This window comes from Pomacea canaliculata, linkage group LG3, assembly GCF_003073045.1.
Source record: "Pomacea canaliculata isolate SZHN2017 linkage group LG3, ASM307304v1, whole genome shotgun sequence".
NCBI lineage: Eukaryota > Metazoa > Mollusca > Gastropoda > Architaenioglossa > Ampullariidae > Pomacea > Pomacea canaliculata.
Window position 1 is genome coordinate 27,812,262 of NC_037592.1, and position 24,398 is coordinate 27,836,659.

The 24,398-nt window shown below is 42.9% G+C and overlaps 1 protein-coding gene across 1 annotated transcript in view; it reads right to left on the bottom strand.

The window, feature by feature from the left end:
- LOC112558509 (protocadherin alpha-6-like) overlaps nucleotides 1-24,398 on the bottom strand; it is a 70,099-nt gene that overhangs the window by 34,508 nt on the left and 11,193 nt on the right. Inside the window, 1 exon segment of the mRNA XM_025228984.1 lies at nucleotides 9,694-9,848. The gene's annotated coding sequence lies outside the window, so the exon portion shown is untranslated.

The following is a 24,398-nucleotide window of genomic DNA, read 5'->3' on the forward strand; positions in this document are numbered from 1 at the left end:
GACTAGCTCTTTCATCGCTCCTTTTCTTTTCTAGTACATCGGACACTTCTCCATAGACAACACCGGACGAAAAATAGTGGTTTTATTGTTTAGATTTTTTTTTGGGGGGGGAAGGGTATGGTGTTGGGTAGGGTGGTAAGAAGGGTCAAAAGAGAAACCGCTCTCAAAGGTAAAGGGAAACAACTCTCAGCTACAAAGAGAAGACGATCCCTTGGTGGCGTGTCGGTGGCCACGCGGCCGCAGATCGTCAGGAAAAAGAAGTGTGCCCTGAGAACATGGCCGCCTCTTGCCTCGTGATTTTCCCCTTTAGTGTGGGAGTAAAATCGACCGTCTGTCTAGTCCCTGCAGCTTTATAGTCACCGTCTACTTTGCGTCAGTCTCTCCAGAGATCGGATCGCTTATGGCGGCTGCGGTGGCAGGGGCTAGGTTGGTCGGGGGGAAGAGAGCCACACTCCTGTCCATGCAGTGAAGCCGGGCCATAACTGACTGACTGGGGCAAGTTTTCCGTTGCAAACATGAGGTTATGGACTTCAGTGCCAGTCACGGCCGGCCAAAGGTCTCTTAGCTACCGAAACTATTGTCTTTGTCAATATTACCGCTAAAAGTTTTTATTTAAAGATGATGTGCCTTTACATTATTTTTTTCTTTAACCCTCGTCTGCTGTTGTTTTCAGGGATAGTATAAAGTTCATCGATGATTGCTTCATCTCTCCCTCATCGGTGACGAAAGCATAGACCAGTTGACGATGCTGATCGTCACCTCCATCCGTGATGTTACTGTAACAGTTAGTGCTGTCGCTATCAAGACGTCTTAATCGAAAAGAACCTCGTCACACCTCACCTGTCGCAAATATCACTGTAATGAATGAAAACTGTGGGAGAAAGGTCAGGACCTGGAAAAAGAGGACAAAGGTAACGTCGAACAACGCCTCGTGTCTAGCAGCAAGCGCTGCACTGCAAGATTGGTGTCACAGCAGCAGCAGCAGCAGCAGCAGCAGCACACGCTTTCGTCTGACATTGAGCAGCTCAGTGTCTTTTGCATCCCTAGCAGAAGGTTAACTTGTCCTCCCAAAGGTCATCGTGTCAAACACCTCTGCGGATCGCGTGTTGAAGACGTCTCCACGCACCTCGCGAACGATGGTGGTCTCCCCACCAAAGCCCAAATAGCAGCGTTTGTACGAGTCACGCCGACAAAAAAAAAAAAAAAAAAAAAAAAAATTAGAAAAAAAGAAAAGAAAAAGAAATGAAGTTGTCATATGCACACACACACACACTCAACTCACACAAGGACTTGGGATGAAAAAAAATCCTGTTGTATATCAAAACTTATATAGATTTCAAGTGATGTACTTTTCTCCTATTTTCTTCAATTTAAAACTTCACCTCAAGAAAAAGATCTCTGAGTAAAATTCAATAAAAGAAAGAAACAGCAAAAAGCAACGTGTCTCCTAGTGAAAGGCGCGCAAATTTGACGCCATTACCATCAAACGTCTAGCAAGAAGTATGTCGATGAATCGATCTGACATTTACCCTGGGCAGGGTTCCTACAGGTGGCTCTTGACTGGAGGCGGCGGGTCATGCAGACAGCAAAGTCCCGTTAAAAGTGATGGCGAATCTCCAGCTCCTTTAGAAAATTGTGGCAGGAAGGGTGTGTGTGTGTGATGGGCAAGTCAGAACCATGTCTGGAGTCGGGAGATGTTACGATGAAAGGCACAATGGCGAAGAAGACTACACACGTGGTCACGATGTTCACAGCGAGGAAGGGAACGGACAGACAGACGGACACACACAGAAACACGTACAAACAGACACAATACACTAAGTTTACAGACTACAAATTTTGATTTTAGTGCCCTCGCGTAACTTTCATGCATCATAAGCGTATTCAAAGTCGCAAGATTCCTTGTCTCAAAAAAAAAAAAAAAAAAACCCGTGAGGTACACATTTTTCTAATGATTAAACAGTTCAATATGCACGCCTATAAATATTAACATGCAAAGAAAAAGGTCAAAATCGTGAGGTCACTATCGTCCCAGTTGTCCCACTGGTAGAGGTCTTCACAACGTAAGGTATCCATGTACACTCGTGACGTCAGTGTTGTTGACCTTCTGTGAATAATGATGTTTGTAGGAGTGTGTGTCCAGAACGGAAACAGAGTATGAACCCAAAATTAGGGACACAGTATCTCACACCAAGCGTTACCCAATCTTTAAGGGAGGGAAATTGCACTCCCCTAGTCCTGTCCAGCCATCTTCGAGTCGACTTATTTTGTTGTGACCAAGAAGCGGCCACAATCGCCTGCCCACTGATGGATCAGACCTAAAGAGATCGATGCGGGCGATCAAGTGGCCAATTAATGGCCGGTGAATGGCACGTTTCACCAATCTGCCTCCCTCTACTTCTGTCCAGAGTGGGAAATGTTTATTTTGCCGTAAAACTGGCAACTCGCCGGCTTTTGTTTACGTGGAGGGTTTCCTGCACTCATCAGTGACAGCATCGACTGCGACAATGCCCTCCGACTGGCAGAAGACGCTAGTGGGCTTGCGGTTAGTCCCTTGATGCATTTGCCGTTAGCCACCATTTTTTTTTTTTTTTGTTGGTGGCCGCACGAGAAGCAATAATCTGGTTCGACGGGCTTCACCATCGCCGGTAGATGGCGCACAAAGCGCTGTGCAGTTTCTTGTACAAGAAGCGGTTTCAGAGAGATGGCAAAGAAATGGAGTCTCATGAGTATCGACTTGGAACATGATCAAGGACAGAATGCAGGCACGCACACGTACTAGCGTGCTGGCATAATCCGTTTAAATCTGTTTTTGACTCTTTCTTTTTCTTTCTCTCTCTCACAACTCTCAGAGAGTAAGCACAGATGCACGCTAATACACACGACAGAGAACTAGGAGAGGGTAGAATTCAGAGAAATGGAGAGAGCCTGTCTAGGGTAAGATAGTCGTGGAGCTATACAGACTATCCACACGCCAAGCAAACATCAGCACCACACTACTGTACACACTCCGCCATCTCTCAACCTCTCCTACCCGCCGAGGACGGAGGATCACACCACGGTACGACACCACACGCAGGTGAGTTCTGTACAGCGCGGGGCTGAAAGGGATAGACAGACACACAGAGGGAGGTATGCAAGGATACGTGCACTTTATCCACACTTACCCCTCGTTACCACGTGATCCAGTGTCGCTAGGGTACAGCATGCGACAAGCCCCGCAAGTAGTGACAGTTATCCAAGCAGGCCCCCGGAACGCGAGACGGGCGGGGAGGAAAAAGCTGGAGGAGACAAGCAGCGTGGTAATGGCACGGGGTATCCTTAAGAACGCGCCTCTCCTCGTGTGTCCGGTACCATTGATTGCATCTTCGATTCGCTCTGCACGTGTGCGTTTTCATTACGAGACATCATGATATTTTTAAAAATTAAAGATCTGGTGGACAAGCCAAAGCCGAAAGGATTTTTTAAAACTGTGCATTTACAAAAAACTCTGTCTGGGTGTGTGTAGGACGAGGTCGGTGTAGTTGGTAGATGGGTGAGGTGTGTGTGTGTGTGAGAGAGCAAATTACAGAAAAAGTCTTACAGAATTATCCTTCTAATTTTTTCATCCTCTGTTGTGGATAATTCAGACAGAATTACAAGCTCTGAAAAGAATGCTGTTAAGATGGTGACGACGACCACACTATGTGCATGTGAGTTCAGTGCTTTTGCATCTGTAAGCCCATGATTCCTGGGTGTGAGTGAGGGTTTGTTTACTTTTGTGATTTCTTTCTCTACTTTCTTTATTTTTCTTCTTTCCTTTCAAAAACTAGTCATTTACAAGAAAAAAATCGATTCGACTACAAAATACTTCGAGCTCATAAGAAAGGTCTCTGCGATCTATCGTCTGTAGTTTTACCATCTTCACGTTTAATGAGGCCGACCTTTACAGGGGTGAACAGACCTCAAACTGTAGGATGACTAGTTTCACATCTCGTGCACACGATAGTTAGCTTACATAAGTAAATTGAAGATGGCATGATTTTTTTTGAACAATAAGCACAGGTTCAGAAGAAGTAAAGTGAAGATATATTACTACGAAATGTAAAAAAAAAAAACACGCTTGAGCAAAGCTCATCTTTAATGACCTCGTCAAACGGAGGATCAATGATGTTATCTCCGAGCTCACTACCAACCTTGGAACTATCTCATCCTTGTTATGAATGACTTGAGACAAGGCGTTCAGGGCCTCGACAGAGCTCAGCCGCCGACAGACCTCAGATCGACCCGGGAATGGTTCCTCAACCAGCGTCGACGCCCTCTGCATGGAACGCTAGCCCAGCTCTTGACACACAAACAGGGTAATGAAAACACTCCAGGTTCGTATGCACAGGAGAAAATTCAGACAGACGAGAGACAACGAGAGAGTGAGAGAAAGAGTAGGGAGTGAGGGGAGGGGGGTAGGCAGAGGCGTGGCAGTGGGGCGAAAGGGAGTAAAAGAGGATGGGGACACCGAAAACGAAGGAGGGACAGAGGACGGTAGAAGGGAGGTTGGAGAGGATGACGGTAGCGAAGAACGTCCAGACCTTAGAAGACGGAGAGGTGAGATGAGAATTGTTTGCGCACCGATCCCCCGGCTGCATGTTGACACACTGCAGCAGCATGGACGGGTGGAAAAGGGAGGACGGGAGGAGGGAGGGTAAGCAAAGGGGATGAGGGAGGGGGGACTCGATCGCGGGACGGAAAGCCAAAAAAGAGGCCGTCTTCGCATCAGGAAATGGTTGTTGGGCAAGCGCGTGGATGCTCTCGTTTTCTTTTTTTCTGTGGACCTTTTTTGTGCTGTTTGCTGGCCGCCACACTTTGAGGAGCGTTTTCAGGCTTTGGGTTTTTTGTGCCTTTCGTTTGGCCGCCACGCTCTCAGCCAGCGTCTCTTGTCGTCAAACGAATATTCACTCTCAAGAAGCCCAGGCTTCCTGTCGGAGATCCCACATTTTGCTGATTAAAATCGAAACTGGATATTTTCTTGTTGCCTGGCGAGCAGAATGTCACGTACTTTTAACAAATCAGAAAAAAATTTGACCGAAAGGATTAAAAAAACCTTCAAATGAACATGACAATATGTTTATCGTATTACGGCACGTGACGTCTTGGCATTCTTCGACCTTTCCTACCGTAAATGGGAATTAGATGATAACAGAAAGAATTTTTTCTAGACATAACTGTGCATAGAGGAGGGTATGGGCACAAATAATTGTTTGCACATTATTTACCGATTACATTATTTAGTAAGTCAGCATCATTATCAGCTTGTGAGACATCATCAGATGGAGCAATCGTTTCTTCATTGAGGACATAGTTATAAATAATGCACCACAATCATAACAAAATAACTGAACTGATCACGGCAAGAACCGTTTACATTATAACTCATTCAGAAACAAAATACACGTAATCTTCTTGCTCGACCAAGAAAATGTTTAAAGGGAAAGTGTCATTTCCAAGTATTTATATTGAAAGCCGAACTATGACACCCGATCTTTCTTCTGAATGCACATGTATTTATAGCATGCAAACGTTTGACTTCAAAAAGAAAGCAAATATAACCAAAGTCAAATTCAAATACAATTTTCGCATCATCGTGATAAGCTATATCCAAAAGAAAGGGACCAGTGAGGTGAAACGGATGAGGAAGCAGGGCTTGTTAAATGTAAGATACAGACTTTTGACACGTGACCCATCTGAGGTTCATCACGACGTCTATCACAAAAAAATGTATGCATCAGTTGTTTCAAGACCTGTGTGGCACATTTATAGTTTTGTAGAGTAACTGTGATAAAAAAAATCTGATACATTTTATATATATGTAGAGAGAGAGCCATCTCACCTTGTAAATCCCAAGAGACGCATTCTCTTTCTGGCTTTTACAGCACTTTCCCTTCTGTCTCTCACCTCTATGTCATCTGTTTTCATCACTTCACACGTGCACGCGCACACACGCACACATGGAGGCGTGTTCCGGTGAAGGAAGGTGATGTGAACTATTGATTTGTGCCGACACCAGATGCGTCAGCATTTAGCAATTAAGGGCCATTACTACATCAAAGCTGGTACACTGAGGGTTGTAAATTGTCATTGCTCTGTTGCCACTGAGGCGGCGGGAAACACAATATTTCTCACGGCATGCAACTTCATTGGCAATCATGAAAAGACATGGCTGGAACAATGACGGTCATCTAGCGGGGAAACGGAAAGAAAAGTAGAACCCTCGCATTTTACGAGTTCTAAAACAAAATAATTCAGCCATACGCCTCCGACTGGTTTACATACTACAAAGTCTTTATGTCGTGATTGTGATGCTACTTTTTCACGTCGATGCGAGCCGATGATGTAGAGGTAAAATGTCTGACATGGCCATGACCTCACTGGGAAGGTAAAAGGTCAATTTAAACATCGTCTACAGACTTCCTCACGGGACCCACACCAGGGGTTGATGCAACCTTGGTCCGTGTTGAGAAACTTATATCTCTGATATCCTTTTTATCAGCAATTAATTTCATGTATAGTGTACAAATTTTGTATAAGCGGGAAAAGAAAGCATTTAGATTTTCAGATTTCGCGTTTCTGCTGAAATGAACTAAATTTTTTAAATAAAATTTCTGAGCCTTATTGTAGCAAAACTCATTCGGACTTCTATTCCTGAGTAAACAAATACCTCCATGCCTATCTAAGTAGCTCAGTTAGTAAGTTATTATACAATAAGCTAAGAAAGAAAGTAGCTTGCTAAATAAGTAGCTAAGTAACCACGTGACTAGCTCAGCCACTAATAGTAAACATATTCAGTACAATAACTAGCTAAGTAACGAAGTAAAAAAAAAACCTAACAAAGTAACTTTCACAAAGTACCAGCACGTCGCACGACACCACCAACCAGGGAAATTATTTCTTGTCCGACTAGTCTACTGAGCTCGACAAACGGTCAGCGGATATCAATGGCGGAAAACCTTGTTGCTGGCTCTATTGAATGAGAGGCTGTCGAGGGGCGTCAACATCAGTCCCGCAGCAACGATTCCAGGCAGATTACACCCAGCCACAGTGACAATGGTGCTTCCGTACCAGAGTCTCCTCGGGAAATGATATCTCCATTAGTGTGCGAGAAAACACCTATCTCTCTACTCTGTGTGTGTGTGTGTGTGAAGTGCGTGTTCGCTCATGGTTGTTCGGACAAGCATATTTCTCCACACCTCAGAATTTTGAGTAAAGGTGGGTTTATAAAATGATGACGAGGGCTGACTTCCGACATTTCTATTTTCATCAAAGAAACGTCTGGTGGCGATTTTCATTCCCATATATATATATATCCAAACACACAAAAAAATTCTTTATTTCGTTTTGGGGGGAAAATGGGGAGTACTTTGACCTAGCCTTAGGTCCCTCGCTGACGAAGGAGACCTTGTTTTGTTTACAGCCAGATGTTTTGGCTTAACATGCCTTTATATTCTAATCCAATGCATTGCATCTACCACACTCTTCGCAAAAAAATCGCGCGTGTTCATCCTTCTTTTCATGCATACACGACGCACACACCCTTTGACCTGAGGAAACAGCCGTTCTTCCGCTGCGAGGGCACCACTGATCCTCCTTTCCCATCACTCCCCGCTACAGCAGTGCAAGATTCCAAGGCTTCTCCCAGCCTCTCTTGTCGGGTTGTTTGCTTTTTGAGGGAACCCTGCGCTCCTGTGTTTGTCGGAGCTAAGTGATCAGACAAAACGAAACATGCTTTCAGACGCAACCCTTGGCCATATGTGCGCAGCGGACATGTGCCAGAGTCTGCAAACTGTTTCCCAGATAATCGACACCTGGCATCTTGAAAGAAACATGGGATGAGGATAAACATGGCCGCCGCTGCCCGACTATAGTGTATGGCCGCAAGGGAGGGGAACTCGCGGACTAAAAGTGTACTGAAATAGTAATCGACCATCGATCTTTGATTCTGTACTTGGAGGATGCTCATGAGTAAAGTATCGGACTAATCCGTGTCCCCATCTCTCCCCACCCCACTCTCACACACACACACTTTTCCCCACCGCCATCCTTGACCTGAAAGGTTTTTCATTTTCTCCTTTTTGATCATCGACGGATGAGAAGTGAAAGTTGTTCTCGTGTGTGTGTGTGTGTGGTTGTGGTTGTGCGTGTGTGTTTTATACCAGATTCTGCTGGGTGATAAGAAACATATCATACAACACAAACCCCCAAAGATTTTGAGAAACTTGAGTTATCTACAAAATTTTATAATATTCAGTCATCAGCTTAGCGGTCTAGCTCAAGCAGCTTTACATGAATAAATAAACTTTTACAGCAATCTACAGAAAACTTGATTTCAGCCCTATAGACAGTCTCCTGATAGGACGTTGCACGTTGTTTCCCAGAACAGTTGCCACAAGTCTTCTTACAGTCGAGGCCAAACAAACCTATGTAGCAACCTTCTTTACAGAAAATAACTGTTATCCTGCATCACACCCTGTCTCACACCTGTCATGTTACACACTATGTTCTGTACAGGTGCCGCATATGTCGTTGCAGATTAAAATTTTTAGATTTCTTTTAATTCCATTGTTGAACAAACTCTTACATTAATGCAACCTTTTTCAGTTTTGTATCAGTTATTTTATTTGTCATTTTGAAGGCGTTTGATTAGCTGTTTTAACAAAGGAACCCTGTATGGAATAAATTTCTTCTCTTGGCGAACTAAAGAACTTATGTTACATTATTTATCGATGTGTCGATACAAAGCAGTAAGACAACCACGTAGGATGAAAAAACAAGTATTATGATAGCTCACTACAGTAACCCATGGTCAATAACCAGAGGAAAATTAAAAACAATCATGTTACAAAGCAAGTCTGTAAAAAGTATTTAGAAATTAAATAAAATAATATGATAGATAAAATTCCACATGTCTCGTGAGTGAGAATGCAGAAGTATTTGAGTCGGTTCGTTAGTGGCTGTAAAAGTGCATGCACAAGTAGAGACAGCTCTAAATACAATATCGTCTGTTTATTTGTTCTTTAAAGGAACTAGCTCTCCTTAACTTTTTTGAAAAAAAATATTTTCTTATTATTTTCAGAAAAACATCTCTTATGTCTGAAGATGAGTTATGAGTTGTTCCCTGTTTCCGCTCCCACCTCTGACTCTGCACTTGTTTCTCTTTCTTTTGTCTTCTCCTTAAATTATCTGACAGACAGTGAAAAGACACGAGGGTTTTCTTGTAGTCTTGATGAAATCTCCATCATCTACAATGATTTATTTCTACGCACATAAGTAAGCCGTGGCACTGGAAGTTCTCTCTCTGTCATCGTGCTGTCCTGCATTATCTTCTCCTGCATGTCACGGTGATGGGCGCTGTTGTTTGTGCTCGGCAGCAACACCGCTCGACAACATCTGTATCTCCTCTACATCTCTTGCTTAATTTATGTCTGAGTATGTGCCCGTGTGCTATTGTGTATGTGCGAGAGAGAGAAAGGGAGAGAGGGAGAGAGGAGGAGAGGAGAGAGAGAATGAATGCGTGTTTTTGGGGTGGATGAAGAGGAAAGGGAGAAAGAGGGTTGGAGATGGGAGAAAGGAGGACGATAAAGGAGACAGGCAGACAGAGGGACAAATAATCTAACAAGTTTTAAATAATAAAACAAGCTTGAACAGGTACAGTTTATGACCCACCTGTGTGCGACACTCAGTCAGGTGTATGGTCCAGCATCTCCTGACCTCATTCAGTCACGTGTCCACATCATCGGCATCCTTACTTCCTGCCCATCATCAGCCAGTGAGCCCTTCTTGAGTAAACTTTTTACTTCTGGTGGCGCTGTTGCGGACGCCTGCGACAAATTATTTTATCTTACTTCACCTCAACCTTTTTAGCTGATACTCGAATGTGTATCAAGAAAAGGACAGGACATGGGCAATAATTAAATGAGAAAAAAATATATTTCTGGTTATTTTCTTTTCTTTTTACGACACTTTTGTAACCTTTGTTTCGTTTTGCATCCTTAAATTTTGTGTGGTATGTCTTCGAGTCAAAAGAAGAAACATTGCTCAAGTTGTCGTGCTCCAAAATGAAATGTTTTTTCCCAGAAAATGAAACGGGTAATTTTGGAATACAGCCCTAGAGATTTGAACTTGATATAGAAGTGTTGACAGCAGTTAAAAAAAGGTCCAAGCCAAATTTACTTGACAGACTGGTAAGTAATCATAGAAAACCATAGCAAAATTTATTGGGCAACAGTTACGGTCATCAATACGACAGATGGTGTGTCAACTCTATGTGAGTGTCGAGAGAACATTTAGCAACACCACATTGTGTTCTGGTCTGTTTTCTTTTACCGAGGATCGCATCTCTCCTGTTCAAATTCAGCTCATGCACACGACGCTATTTTTAGAAATATTTCGTCATTTCCTGTTTTCTCGACAAATTCCAGGTGTGAGTAAAAGAAAACATCAATATCATATTTCGCATGCCTCTTTGTCACAGAATATCACCGGAATATGATTATATGATACTTTGTGCTCTATTCCTAGTGATTTTCGCTGAGCTCTCGTGTTGTCCTGCAAGAGCTGGAAAATAATAGTACACATGGAACTGATTGCCATAACAGCTGGAATTGGTGTGGTTTACTAAGGCTAGGGGCTCTCTGTTGTTACAAAAGTTAGTATAGTTACATACTTACAAATGCAAACACACACATATATATATATATGCAATAAATTCTTCAACATGAAGGACAATAGTTAAAATGGTTCTGTACAATGAAGAAAATGTCGAAGGTTATTTCAAGGCAGTAAACTTAAAGCGACTGTCAACTTTAATGTTCTAACACAAACCTCCAGTAAACATTTTTTCAGGAACTGATTAAAAAATTACTTTTAAATAACGTTTACTGCATTATTTTACTAGCGACATGACAGTCACAACATTTTTTGATGGTCACTAGTGTGTGTGCATGAAATATTGACTATTCATCTTTCATGAAAATTCATTTTTTACAAAAACGGCAACATAGATGTACAAAAGATACACTTCTTATGCATTGAAGACCTTCCTACTCCTTCCTTTATCGACTAGAAATGCAAAACTGAAGACAATTTCTACTTCTGAGAAACGCGGTCGACTGGTGTTGCAAATTGGAAGCCATGAATAACTTTTTACCATGGAAAATCTGATTGTTCCAGAATAAACAGTCAAAGGCCTCTTGACATTAGTCGTAACAGGATACGTCTCATGCCTGTACTAGTCTGGAAATAGTTAATTAGCTGTTAGTGAAGCGTTTCGCATGTCTCTTCTCTTTTTTTATTCAAAAACTCCATTAATTTCACCCAAGCCATCTGCGGATAGAGGACGTCTACAGTGAACATGTTCCTTTTTCTAGATTTTAATGCATTCGCTTAATTATCCTTTTTAAGCTGTTGATTGAAAGGTAAGGCACACCTGGTAGAGATAGCAAAGTATGAAATAGTAGATGTGTTACTGTAAGGACACCTGCGACTTCAGCAGCCTCTTGTCTTTTTTGAACATTTTGTTTTATCCTATTTATTATATCGAATGTCCTGCAAATGAAGGTTTTCTGTTTTACGGATTTCTTGCAATGAACTAAGCAGCATAAGTAAACCTTTCTAATGTCAGTAAAGGTTTGGTCGATTTACAAAAGTACATTTTGAAATGCAAATAGGAGTGGAAATGCTCTTCAATAAATCTGAGTAAGTACTTTTGTCAGTGTGATTATATCAATGGTGCTAGCTGAATAGTGTGTGATTCATCATCATCATCATCATCATCATCATCATCGTCAATCGTCAATGTCATTGTTGTTGTCGTCATTATTATCTTTTTATGGTCATCGTCTTCAGAAATATTTCCTTTTCATCAGTGATGTGATACTACAGACACAATGTGGAGATATTCATTTTCTCTTAGAAAGAATGTAGCAGAAGATCAAGCCAGGTGGAAAGCAGCGTAAAGAATATTTCTTAAATTATAATTTAAAAGCCTTTCATATTTATTTGTCTGTGGGTACTGATTCTGCTTAATATTGATAGCATAGACAAAAAAAAAATACTGAAATAGTTGAAAGATTCTAAAAGTATATATATCCTTTCTATAATACTAACATCATGAGCAATATTACGAGTAAAGGTGTGGGCGGTCGGTATGTGTAAGGGTGGAGTTCGACCTGTAGCATCTGTAAGTGACATTTACATCGGATTTACACGCTAGGGACAAGGAGAAACCGTTTTTGTCTGCGAAGTCGACCTAGTCTTGTCGTGAACCCAGTTTCTGCAACCTGATTTCAGTTTTTGAGAAGTCCAACCCGTTCAGAAGTGTGTAAGCATCTGCCTTTGCAAATGTCCGTCTACTCTGAGTTTTTTTCTTTCATTTAAGTACCTCGCTGATCGATTTGTAAATCCAGGTTTGGTTGGCTATTTCGATTTTTTTTTCACATCTTAAAGCACGTGAATTATAGGACAGATACTATCGTCCTCTTGGTCTTAAGAAAAAAAAAACTGCTGGAAGCAAACAGAATATCCAGACAAGAAGTAAACACCTGGGTCTGAGGAGACACATTTAAGAAGTGTAGAAGCTTTACGATAGTGCGAGCCCGCTATTATAGGAGCGTACGTCTTGGAGGATCAGTGCCAAGTCTCTTTCCGCCTGTCATACATTGAGGTAACATGGTCCGATCGAAGCCGTGAATTCTTTGCCCAGTGTCAGGAGCTCCAGACACAGACAAACTATTGAATTTTCTCTATCGTCTTCGTCTCGTTGGCGCTCACAACCTTCCCCTAGTCTAAGGGTCTGCGCCTGTTTCTGGCTGAGATGACGAATATTCTGCATGTCCTCCTTGGGAGCTGCATTAAGAAGAAGTAAAGAAGGTACAGATGAAGGCACTTGGTGCGGAGTTCTGTGAGTGGCTGGCTAACCCTGACCTAGCCATACTTCAGTACAGAGAATCCAGCGGTATGTAAAATGGAATTAAAAATAGGAAGATGGTGTAAAAGTGCAAAGCAAAAGAAGTGAAGAACGAAGGGGAAGATACACAAAAAAAAGAAAGGAAACAACAAACCCGCCCGAGAGGCTAACTTCTACAAGAATTATCTTCTGTATGTTTGTTTTTCAGTAAAGGACATTCAAATCCAATATGTTATTGAACACCACCATCCTTTGAAAAAACAAATGCTAGTTATCGGACTTGCTGTCAGTAATGACCGCAAGAAAACCGCCAGACAAATCGCAGTTTCATTCTGTCTGAACGAAAATATTCTTGTTCGATCATTGGTTTGACTGCGCTTGCGTGGGACGTTGTCGTATCTGTCAAGTGATGTCCTATGAAATGTCTGAAAATTCCATAACAGCACTGTGAAAACGCCAATACTATCTTCCCAACCCCTTCGAAAGTTCACTGCACTAATGGAAAGCGAGTGGAGTACATTTATGCATAAATAAATATATTTCAATTTCATTTTTTTTTCCTTAAAAGCATCACTGCAGTTTTCTTCCTGCAATCTATGAAGGTGAAGCAAGAACACTATCGACACTTCGTAAGTGAAACTGTGTCGAAAAGAACCAACGATTTTTTTCTAGGGTTGGCACTCCTCTGTCCTCAAATCATATTCCCCGAGTTTAAAATTTATCGTGTTGAATAATGTATGAACAATTGTGCGCTCCTTTCTTCAATACCCTTAATGTCCATCCCTTAACTAGCCTTCTGCAGTCTGGAACAATTTCCTGGGACTCGAAATAGGCTGAGAGATGTACAGAGAGGACAGAGAATCAGGGTTAGCTAAAGAAGGGAAATCAATACGCAGTGGAACTATCTTAATTATTAAAAATTTGCACTTTACCGTTATGAACACTTGCACTCAAAATCCTTAAAAAATATACAGTATCGTTTTGCGGCAGTGTACGACACTAATTTTTCTTTTTCTCCTTCCACATATTAATTCGTTGCTCTCTTTTCACCTTCAATCATCACAAACGGCTAATTACAATGTTTTTTTCTATAATTATTAATTATTGCTGAAGGCAATACTTAAAGAGCTTTTTTTATTTGTGAGTGTATATATATAAATATAACATTAAATTTCTGCAAATGTTAACCAGAAAAGTGTCATTACATCATGGTCAACAAAGCAAACACAAAATGAAAGGGAAAAAGTACAGAAATCGTAGTTTGGAAAGGCTGAACTGAAGCTGAATGTGAACCAGAGAAGAGTGAGAATCGATGAATTGTCAGGAGCTTGACCAAGTCTGGTGTTCCAGCATGGCATCAAACCGTTTCAAATGAATTGCGGTGGAGCGTACATTTCGTGAAGGTACATATTTCTCTTTAAGCCGGTGAATGACTTTTCCCTGCTAACCACTCTACTGTTTTTTGTGCAGAGTGTTCGAGTTCACTGCGAGCAAAACATTTAGAGGTATCTTAATCATGTACAGACTCCCAACTTTGAAGGGGTTTTGTTGGTGTTGTTCTTCTGATGACCTCTGTCTTTCGTTCCAAAGAAGAAGAACTATTTTTTCACAAATTTATTCATTATAAAATGGAAGAAACATAGAAATGTCTGACAGGAACATGAAAACCCTCTTGAAAAAGACCCATAAAAAGGAGCCTGTGACGGCAAAGAAAGTATCTGCTATCGATCCAGTCATCACGGATGAAAGCAGACAGGATGAGGATTATTAAAAACACGACAACAGCAGCGGCACGAAGACGTTACTGGTCCTGTTGTCATTGGTCCTACGTTGTTTGAACTCAGCAGGTCGGCAATGGGGTACCCCCTACACCCCTGTACCCCCGCCTGCAAACCTTGATCACACAGCAGTTTTGCCGCGACGGTGACCACCGATGAGACCCGCCCTAGGTGGTCTCGGGGGAGTCTGAACAACTTTAGCTGCGACGTTGGTTTTTTTTTTCTTTTTCATTTTCGGACCAGGGGGAACAAATCACATCAAGAGTGGGAACCCTTGAAAGGTGCTGGGAAGCGGCGCGATTGAATGGACAACAAAAGAGGGGTCTCGACGGGAGGTTACAACGGCCTACTCCATCCACTCCTCTTTGCCACGAAGAACGCAAACAGCAGACTGAAGTACTCACCACACACAATAGAAAACATCAAAACGAAAATCAAATCACTATATAGTGGAAATTAGTGTGGAATTATATTTAGATATTACCGTAGGGACTGTTAACGAGACGGATTATGAGGATTACATTCGTGTCGGGATTACGCCAGTGTCATGATTACCAGAAGCAATGCCGGGATTACGCGTAAGTGAAAAACCAACTTCCACAGGCAATAAAATGAAAACAAGTTAGCGTGTAAATTTTACACGGTTCGTTTAGTGCTCGCCGGAAACCGAGCCTCCATGCTAATGCACAGTTTATTGGACGGCGCAGTGACGCGCGAGTAATCTGGATGCTCTCTTCTCCTGCTGTTCTCGAACCACCGACACGCAGCCAGCTGTACAAGGGGAAGACACGTCCGCATCTTAAATTTCTCCTCCTGCTGTTTGTTTTTTCTGTGATTCTCCCTCTGTATATTGTCCTCTCTCTCTCTTTCTCTTTTATTTTATTTTTTCTTTCTTTCTCTTTCGTCTTTTTATCTCTGTTTCTTCGTTATTTCTTTTTCATCCCACTTTCTGTCATATATTATACTCGTTTCATGTAAAACACACAAATAAAAAAATTCGATGAGAATTACCAATAAAGAATGACAAAACTATACAATAAAATCGCAGAGATATTGTGGTAATGTTACAGGTGCGATTATGACGTGCTCTAGTGTTACTAGATGACAACGGTGACGTGCAGTGATGTTACGGGTCACGTAGTTTCTTGCACGTGCTGCCTGCTGGGTGGTAACGTGTGGGCACGTGTGTCTCATGCGCACGCACCAAGGACATCACTGATGCACGGGGTAAGAGGTTGGGGGAGGGAGGGCAGTGTTGAGCTGTGGGCCGCGGGCCGTGATCCTCTGGTGCGTGTGACGCACACCTCACAGCAGGGTAGGTGCAGAAGGCGGGACAAAGAGAGAAAGAAAGGAAGAAAACATCAGCTGTATGCAGGGAGAAGCTGCGTGTCACGACCCGAGTCTTGCTGGAAGTAAAGGCTTGCGGGTATAACATGGCTAAAGGAGGTTGGGGATGGACATTGTTACACAGGTGGGAGACATTTTGGTCACTAAGATTGAGGAAAGCAATCTGGGGTGGTGGTTCGGGTGGAGGCAACATTATACCCCTATTTCATTTGCGCAGCATTTTGACTAGAAAAAAGATTCAGAAGCAAGAGAAGACCTGCACTTGACACGGGCTTGAAATACCTCTCATCATATTGCTTGAGCCTGAGAATCCCTGCATCACGTGACTCGAGCCTATCGGGAGGCTTTGTGGTGGTGGGAGGAAGCAACGTTAATTTTGTGGCAGGAATCTCTGGCAATATTTATTTTCATGGGCTTGTAGCAGAAACAATTGTGTCTGTTAGCGGGGCTTCAAGCTTCTTACACATGTCTGCATCAAAAGATAGAGAAGCGAGCAGACGACCCAGCAACATGGCGGAGCGCAGAAGGAAGGATTCCAAGTGTTCACGAAGAATGTCTGTCAGCACCAAGCCAGAAGGAAGGCGTTGTGGGTAGATAATTAACAAAATCAAGGTGCTGCTACCCCACTTTCCCAGCATTCCTTTCCCAGTGTTTCCTTAGGATGACCAAAGAAGCCAAGGAAGAAAACTTCATCCCAGTCTCGCGGGGCTACCATACCAAGCAAGGGAGTTGTTCATTATTACGATTTTGTCTACCATCAACGGTGGCTATACTTACACTTCTGGGTCAGTGAAAGTAAGCTAAATCTATCATTGATTATTATTTATATCTCCTCTGGATGTACGCGACTGGGCCGGCGGGGGTCTGTGAACAGAGCCATCACTGATGTCGGTGTTTATCTCCCTTGTAAGACGACACAACGAGGCGAAGTCTGTCGTTATCGGCGGTTATCTTCATCTGACTAAGCAACTTATCCGCGGCGAACGAGTTGGTTTGTGTGTCTGCGTATAAATACATCATACACCATACATAAAACGATCTTTTCTATAAAAAAAAATAAGTCACATGACAACAGAAATAAAGTAAGCACGTGCTTAAACAGCCGCACGTGGATGTAGAATTTACAAAAGCTTACTTTTTAATCCGATTTATTTGCTTAAATATAGTCGTTTGTCACAAAATGATTAAAAGGTTATAATAATATTTCCCCTGCTACCTTTGCAATTAATAATTCAATCATTAACGACAATAAAAAAGGTTCCATCGATGATGGGTATACCTGTTAAATTAAACGGATGGATAGTGATAGTGAGTGGGTAGAGAGAAAAGTAGGAGACGGACAGACACACAGACAGACAAGTGTCAAAAGACATTCAGACAGAGAGTTGGGGGAACATAATCCCTCCAGCCTTCTGTCCATCGTCGCCACATCTTTGAGGCTTTCGTCTTCATCACGGCGATTGCTGCAGCCCACGGATTCGCAAGGGATGCTGGGCAGGGAGCTATAAAAGAGAGCTGGAGGAAGATGCGCGAGCATGGGCGAGAGGAATTCAGATTTGCCCTGCGATCAATTTCAAATTTGTCAACCCCGGCTTGGCCGGAAAGCCAGCAATTAGCCGCAGCGCCAAGTCTGATGAAACCGCGGCGAGCCCCTTGTGTGTCCACGGGTTTGCCCCGCTGTTGTAACACTTGCCGGTAGGTGGAGCTAGGTCCTACAGTGAGTGCAACACTTGCCTGGATGTTGTAATCATTGTAACGTGTTCCTCCTTTTCCTCCCTCTTGCATCGAGTGCTTCATTTGCTTTGCCGCTGTATCGAACCCTTACACTCTCTTCCTTGTTGGAACCAGTTTTAACCCTTGCCAGCGGCGAGGACGATGCAAAGCCAAAGACGTGGACATTCTTTAAATCAATCTTCCTTGGTTGGAAAAGAATAGGAGAGATAACTCCAATAATCAAGAATATGTGGCAGAAAAGATTGTTTTCACCTGATCATGTCCTCAGCATTTTACCGAGTGGTCAGCTTGTATTTCAGCCGAGAGTTTGTACATAACTGTACGTGCAACAGGAAGTTCTACAGTATATATGACCTGTTGGCTGCTAGACACTCGAAATAGCTCCAGATGAAGACCCACGTGAATAGTAACCCCTCTAACCTGCACCGCAGACCTTGTAAGGATTTTTTTTCTAATGTAATAAAATAGCAACATATTTTCTCTTGTTTTCAACTTACATAAACATGATAAGTTGTTACAAGAAGCAATGATTTCCAGAAGTAATGTGGACGGTTCTGGTTTCTCTGGGAAACAATATGTCGACGAAGAGCGCGCGCACACACACACAGACCCACCCAGACTAATACCACTGACTTTTGTGTACATCTGTACTCAGAAGAGGTAGAGAGGAAGGAGGTAGAGACAGTGTCGATTGCGTAAACTATGGGATTGAGTGACAGGCTCTGGACTCTTCCGGTGGCTAAGAATCTCCTTGTCAGACTGACTTAAGACACGGTGCATGTAATTACTGGCTGGGCTTCCCCCGCCGGAGACGAGGACGAGCTTGCTGCACGACAGGATGGTCCGAGGCTGAGCTGGTTGTTAGGGGCTGAGGTAGGAGGGCTGGAAGGAGTGATGGGGAGGCAGGTGGAGGGAAAGTCACCGGAACTATTGACTACGTCGCCCGCTTATAACTGACAGAGCGCCGCTCTCTCATTGCGATTCCCCGCTGTAGGCGATCTGACTCCGGTTGTGTCCCTTTGGACCGGTACTGTCCCTTGGAACTTGACCAAGGCGTAACTACCTATGTTGGTAGGAAATCTTCCGTGAGTTCTGCTGATTCCGCAGATTATACACAGTTCGTCCGTGATTTGTATTGCATCCAGTTGTTATTTGTTGGGAACGGATCGAACAGACTCCAAGCAACGAAAGCAGGAAGAGCCGCAACAGACAGATGCAACAACCAGCAACAGCGGAGCCAACGCCAGCACCAAGAAGAAGCCGGAGGAAAGCGTTAAATCATACAGTGTGGACGTGTGGACAGACAGTACAAGGGGATGAGCCAAGCAACTCCCTCCTCTCTCTTTCTTCTCCTACCCCACCCTGCAGCTCTCGCCATCGGATATCCTTCGCCGCCATGCCGCTCGTGCGCTGCCGGCGAAGCTCAACTCTCAGTGGATTCGTTTTCTTGTCATCGCCCGGGGATGGATCCTCCCGGAAGAGCGCACGTCATTAACTGGTCATAAGGGCTTCGAGTAGCACATGGCGCAAGCATTTTGACATATGAAACAACGTTTCTAAGGCGGCCTGCTTTTCCCTTGGGTGGCTTCCATTTTTATTGCGCGGACTCACGCGCATTGCACGGACTTCCCAAACATCTCGCGATGCTGGTGAAGAAGAAAAAAGAAGCTAAGCTATACCCATCTTTGCCTCCTAAGGGAGACGCAAGCGCTGTAAACAGCATCTCACCCTGTGTCGTTAGCCGAGGCGCGGTGTCAGATGCAGCTGGCAAAATACAATTAAACTACCTAAGGACGCCAGCAGCCGGGTGGGTACACACGCGCCTGCAAATGATCTGCACTCGCGTGCGATGGACGTGAAAGCAAACCGCTGGTCTTCAAGAAAAAAAAAGCATTCTGTCTCCAATTGTGGTGGCGGACTGAGCAAAACAGACTGTCAGACTAATGGTCTCACTGGCATTCAATCTGGCTTGCTTCAATGTCAAAAAACCAAACACAATCACAAGTTTTTAAATATAGAAACCATTGCTTGACAATGGAAATATATCCAAGGACATGTTTGTTTTTACAGCTGTGTTGTGCATTTGACTGCAATCTTTATATTTATCTCCAAGATCGTGTATTAAAAACAAAACCTAAACTTCCATTGTTTGACTAACAAATTTTGGAAGACAAACATAAAATATCTATTTACGATTTCCACGTTCTTTCACGATAATAGCAGGACTGGAATCACAATAACACTTTAAAGACAGTCTGATTTCAAGCTTTGTGAAAAAAATAACAGCCATCATCAGATCAGACATCTTGCCATATTTACTTATCATCTTCTGTATCCGTTTAGTTTTAAAGGAAATTTCCGGCTTCAGGTAAGGCATGGGAGGCCTTATAAAAGAGAAAATAAGTTCGCTTCAGGGATTGCTTCCTTGGAAATAGCCTTTTTTATACATAGCTAAACAGAAGATATGACCTGTTGTGAAAGAATCTTTGCATAGGAAACTTTACGAGAAGCGATGACACATGAAAGGAGAAGTCCAGCAGCATTGATGAAGACGATTTCATGAGGTACTCAAAAAATGTGATGCAAGCAGCTGGTCCTTCTGACTAACGACCACTTTAATCGTCTATAGAAAGCCTTGCTAAATGTCGGCATTACTCTATGTCGGGTACAATCTCAGTTCTTCTACTTACATCTCATCCCTCTATCCTATTCTTTCGAGAACTTAGCGCTACCATATGTATCAATCAATCAGTTCACATAGATGTGTACATTGTATGTTATCATGGTCAAGTTTGTTTATACTGTAAGAAACATTGTAATACTGATTGCCTCCCTGCACCTTTTTTTTTTTATAGTCTGGATTTTAAAAAATCTTCCTATAAGAAAGAAGTACTCCAATGAAACGTAACAAAGAGCAACAATAATTTTATTTATTTAGATAATTTTAACACCCTAAGATTTATTCCAGAAAAAATGAACTGCCTATCATCATCAATTCACACACACACACAGCACTTGCAAAAATACATATCTTCCTCATACATAGGCACCAACTTAATTTTGGATTTGGTCGGGTAGCTAAGCCAAGTTTTGACTACTCTACCTTTGACTTCTCTCATACATAAAGCTTGGGAATGTATTTGCGTCCACCTATAAACTTTTGTTACTGGCTCATTGCGCTGTAGCAATTTGCTTCGTCTGTTTCATCAGAATGTAAATTTGTTCTTGATGATCAGCCTGCGGACTCAGATCTTTTTATTGTCGCCCAACCTGACTTTTCTCTTGGCTTAACTTAATCATATAGTTACGTCACCGTAGCAACGGTAATTTTATGATCGCTTGACAACCTTGCAAACTTTCACCTCCTAGAGAATGGTCTTTTGTTCTTCGCTTGTCCTTGCCACCATGATTGCAAATCAATGCAAGTGCGGTGTCGTGTGACTTCCAGAAGGCAGAGATCGACTTTCAGTCCGCCATTTCATGTGTCACTCCGCGTTTTCCTGTCCCGGATACTTACAATTCTCGCCGGCGTCGTAACATGCCTGGGAGCGCTGGAAAGGAGGACGTAATCCATCCAAGGTTTCCTGAGCTTCGGCAGAGTTAACAGCCATGCCGGATGTGGCGCTATGGCAGGACCACTCCACGCTCGCTTCACGTTAATCTAACAAGCGGAGGCCATTTTTTTATTGAAACATGGGAAGGTTCGCTCGCAAAGACGTTGTGACGTCACAGATCACAAAGTCTAACCAGTGACGTCAGTTGCTCGCATCTGCATCCCTCGCATCTTGTCTCCACTAACCCTCCACAGCAGCAAAAGCTGGGAGGTGAATAGCGAGGGTCTAATCCTCGTGGTGCCAGTAACGCACGGCAAGGTCGTACCACATTTTAAGAGCATTGAATCGTAAGCGCTGCCAAAAAAACATTGATGAAGACAGAAAGCTGGACGCATGCGACCAAAGCAGCTAAGCCATTGTTATAAATTCTCTGGCACTAAGGGAACAAATCGATAGCATGTTTTATTGCGTCCCTGGTGAAGACCTGCTTCTTACTTAGCCTTTCATAAGGAATCTTTTTTTCAAAGAAAAAAACTGAATTCAGCTTTGACCACAGGTTTTCATGCGTTGGGAATGTTTGCTGTGCCGGGTATATGTTCACTGGCATTTAGAAAGGGCATCCATACTTTAAAAACATCTGGATTCCGATCTCAGGCAGAAAAAAAAAATCGTTCAATGGAACAAGAGATCGATTGGTTCTCTCGTAACTGAGCAACATGTTTGTAGAACGTATAAGAGGTTTCCTTTACCTCTCACAACCTCTACCAATGTTTATTAACAAAGCAAATGTTGAAAGCAAGAGGAGGTTATGTCAACTGCTAGTTAGTGCCCTCCGACTGTGGCGAATAAGGTGATGGTAGGAGGTCTACCCGCGGCCGTCGTTAAAAATTCCGTCCGCCCACCCAGTTGAAGTCGAGCAGAAACAGGTACCCGGGACGTAAAGGCAGTAAAAGGAGAGGGCTGGGCACTGTTTTTAACATGTGTTGTGGTTTGTATTTGTGTTTCTGTTTGTGTGAGATAAAAATGTCGAGCGTCTTTTATTGCTGAATTTGAGGATGTGAAAAACTAAGTCTGCTGACGCCAAACGATCATGGCACTAAACCACCCAATGATGGACAGCAAGGCAATGACAAATGACCCGCTCGGTGTGACTGGCTTGGTATCGAAGTGACATCATGAATGTGGTCACGACCCGTAAGTTCCGTTGATCATCTATCATCTGGCCCGAAGTGCCTCCTGGGATGAAACCATCTACAAGCGTTGGATGTCCTTTGAATCCTGTCCATACACTGTTTTATTTACCATTCGAGAATCCTGCACTGATCCATGGAACTTGACAACGCAGTTTAACACTGTATATCACAGACCACTGGAATTATTAATATTGTGCATGCCGCGACGGCTGACATACCCGTATGTACCTGTAACTTTTTTTTATATGAGTCCCCTTTAAGAAGTCGTGCAAGTAGCACAGCAAAATGGAGCAAAATGGAGCAAACGACCCCACCCATGATGTCACGTGTTACATGACAACAACTGCAATTAATTCCCAATAGGAGTGTATACTGTACATAATTTTATTATCTTTGTTATTCTTAATGATAATCACGTGTTTCAACCACAACAACATAAACAGTAGTCACTACACGTCGAATGAGTTTTAATCACTACTCAACTCCCTCACTTTTTGTAATTAGTTCGAAATTTTTTTTTTTAATGTAAGAGCAAGAGTCAGCATTTACCAATACAGAGAAGACCTAGACGCACCGCGAGCGTCACATACTCGATGATCAGGTCACGTGACACGGAGCGAGACAATATTTTTTTTAGTTATTTTACTTCGTCTGACGCCCTGCTGACGCCGCAAGAGCAGTAGTCTTCAGTCAACTGCATGCGTCGGGCGTGTCGCTTCTACGCAGTCACCTTTACCTGCAAGGTGTTTGGACGTCACCATGGAAACCAAGCAACAGATATCTACCACTTTTGTTCCGTTTCAAACCGTCTCTTTCATAACGATCAGGCCAACTCTTTTATAGAAGGATCTTTCTGCACTTTAGAACTTTCTGCTCTTTGCTCTCGGCATCGCCTGTTTTATTCTTTCTTTCTTTTCTCTTCTCTCTCACTCACTCACTCACTCTCCTTCTCTTTCTGCCTCCCCGTGGAACTCCGCTCTTTCGCAATACATTAAGAGTATTTTGCTTGGTGCACCGATCCACACAGCATTTGCTTCTTCTTGCCGCAGGAAAATGCCATCACAGGTAATTATAGCTGCTTAAGCCATTTCGGAAGCTGCGCCGATCAACCACAGTAGAACAGCGTGTAGATGCTCGAAGAAATGAGTCTTGCATTACATCAGCAAAAAACGACCTTAAACAACCTTCTTATACCTTCGTTTTTACCATCCATCATTCTGTTCGATATTCCGCTTACCTAGTGACTAATTTCCATCTAGCAATGCAAGTATTCGTGAGCTTGCTCAGCGTAGAGACAAACTAAAAATAACTCATCATTAAAAAAAAAAATTATATATCTTTCAAATGAACAGAACGTGTTTGAATTGAATGTATCTATTACTGTTTGTTTGTCACGTGTCATACCCCATTCTTTACTAAATAGGAATTAGCTGATGGATAAAGGGAGGTAATGAAGTACCGACCAACTGAATGAAAGAAGAAAGGAACGAAGAAATTCAACACACAGTCTCCTAGTTTAATGCATTAAGATAATCAGTTTTCAATCCACATACATCTCAACACACCATCTCCAAGACTGCGATGCTGCGATCTGTTCAGTTTGTCAAGCGGCTTCCTGTCCCCATGTCGAAGACGGTTGACGACAAACAGCGATGCTGAGATTTGTGCAGTTTGGAGACGGCTGTCCCCGACTTGAAAGCTGACCTTTATGTGGGGCTGCAATCTACTAATCAAATTTACTTTTCTCTCGTTAGCAGCATCTCTCAAAGACTCCCGCATGAAGCCAGCCTCAGCTATAAATATCTCATCGGTCGACAAGCGCTGAGCGAAGTTGAGAGACTTCTTTGCACCAATCAGC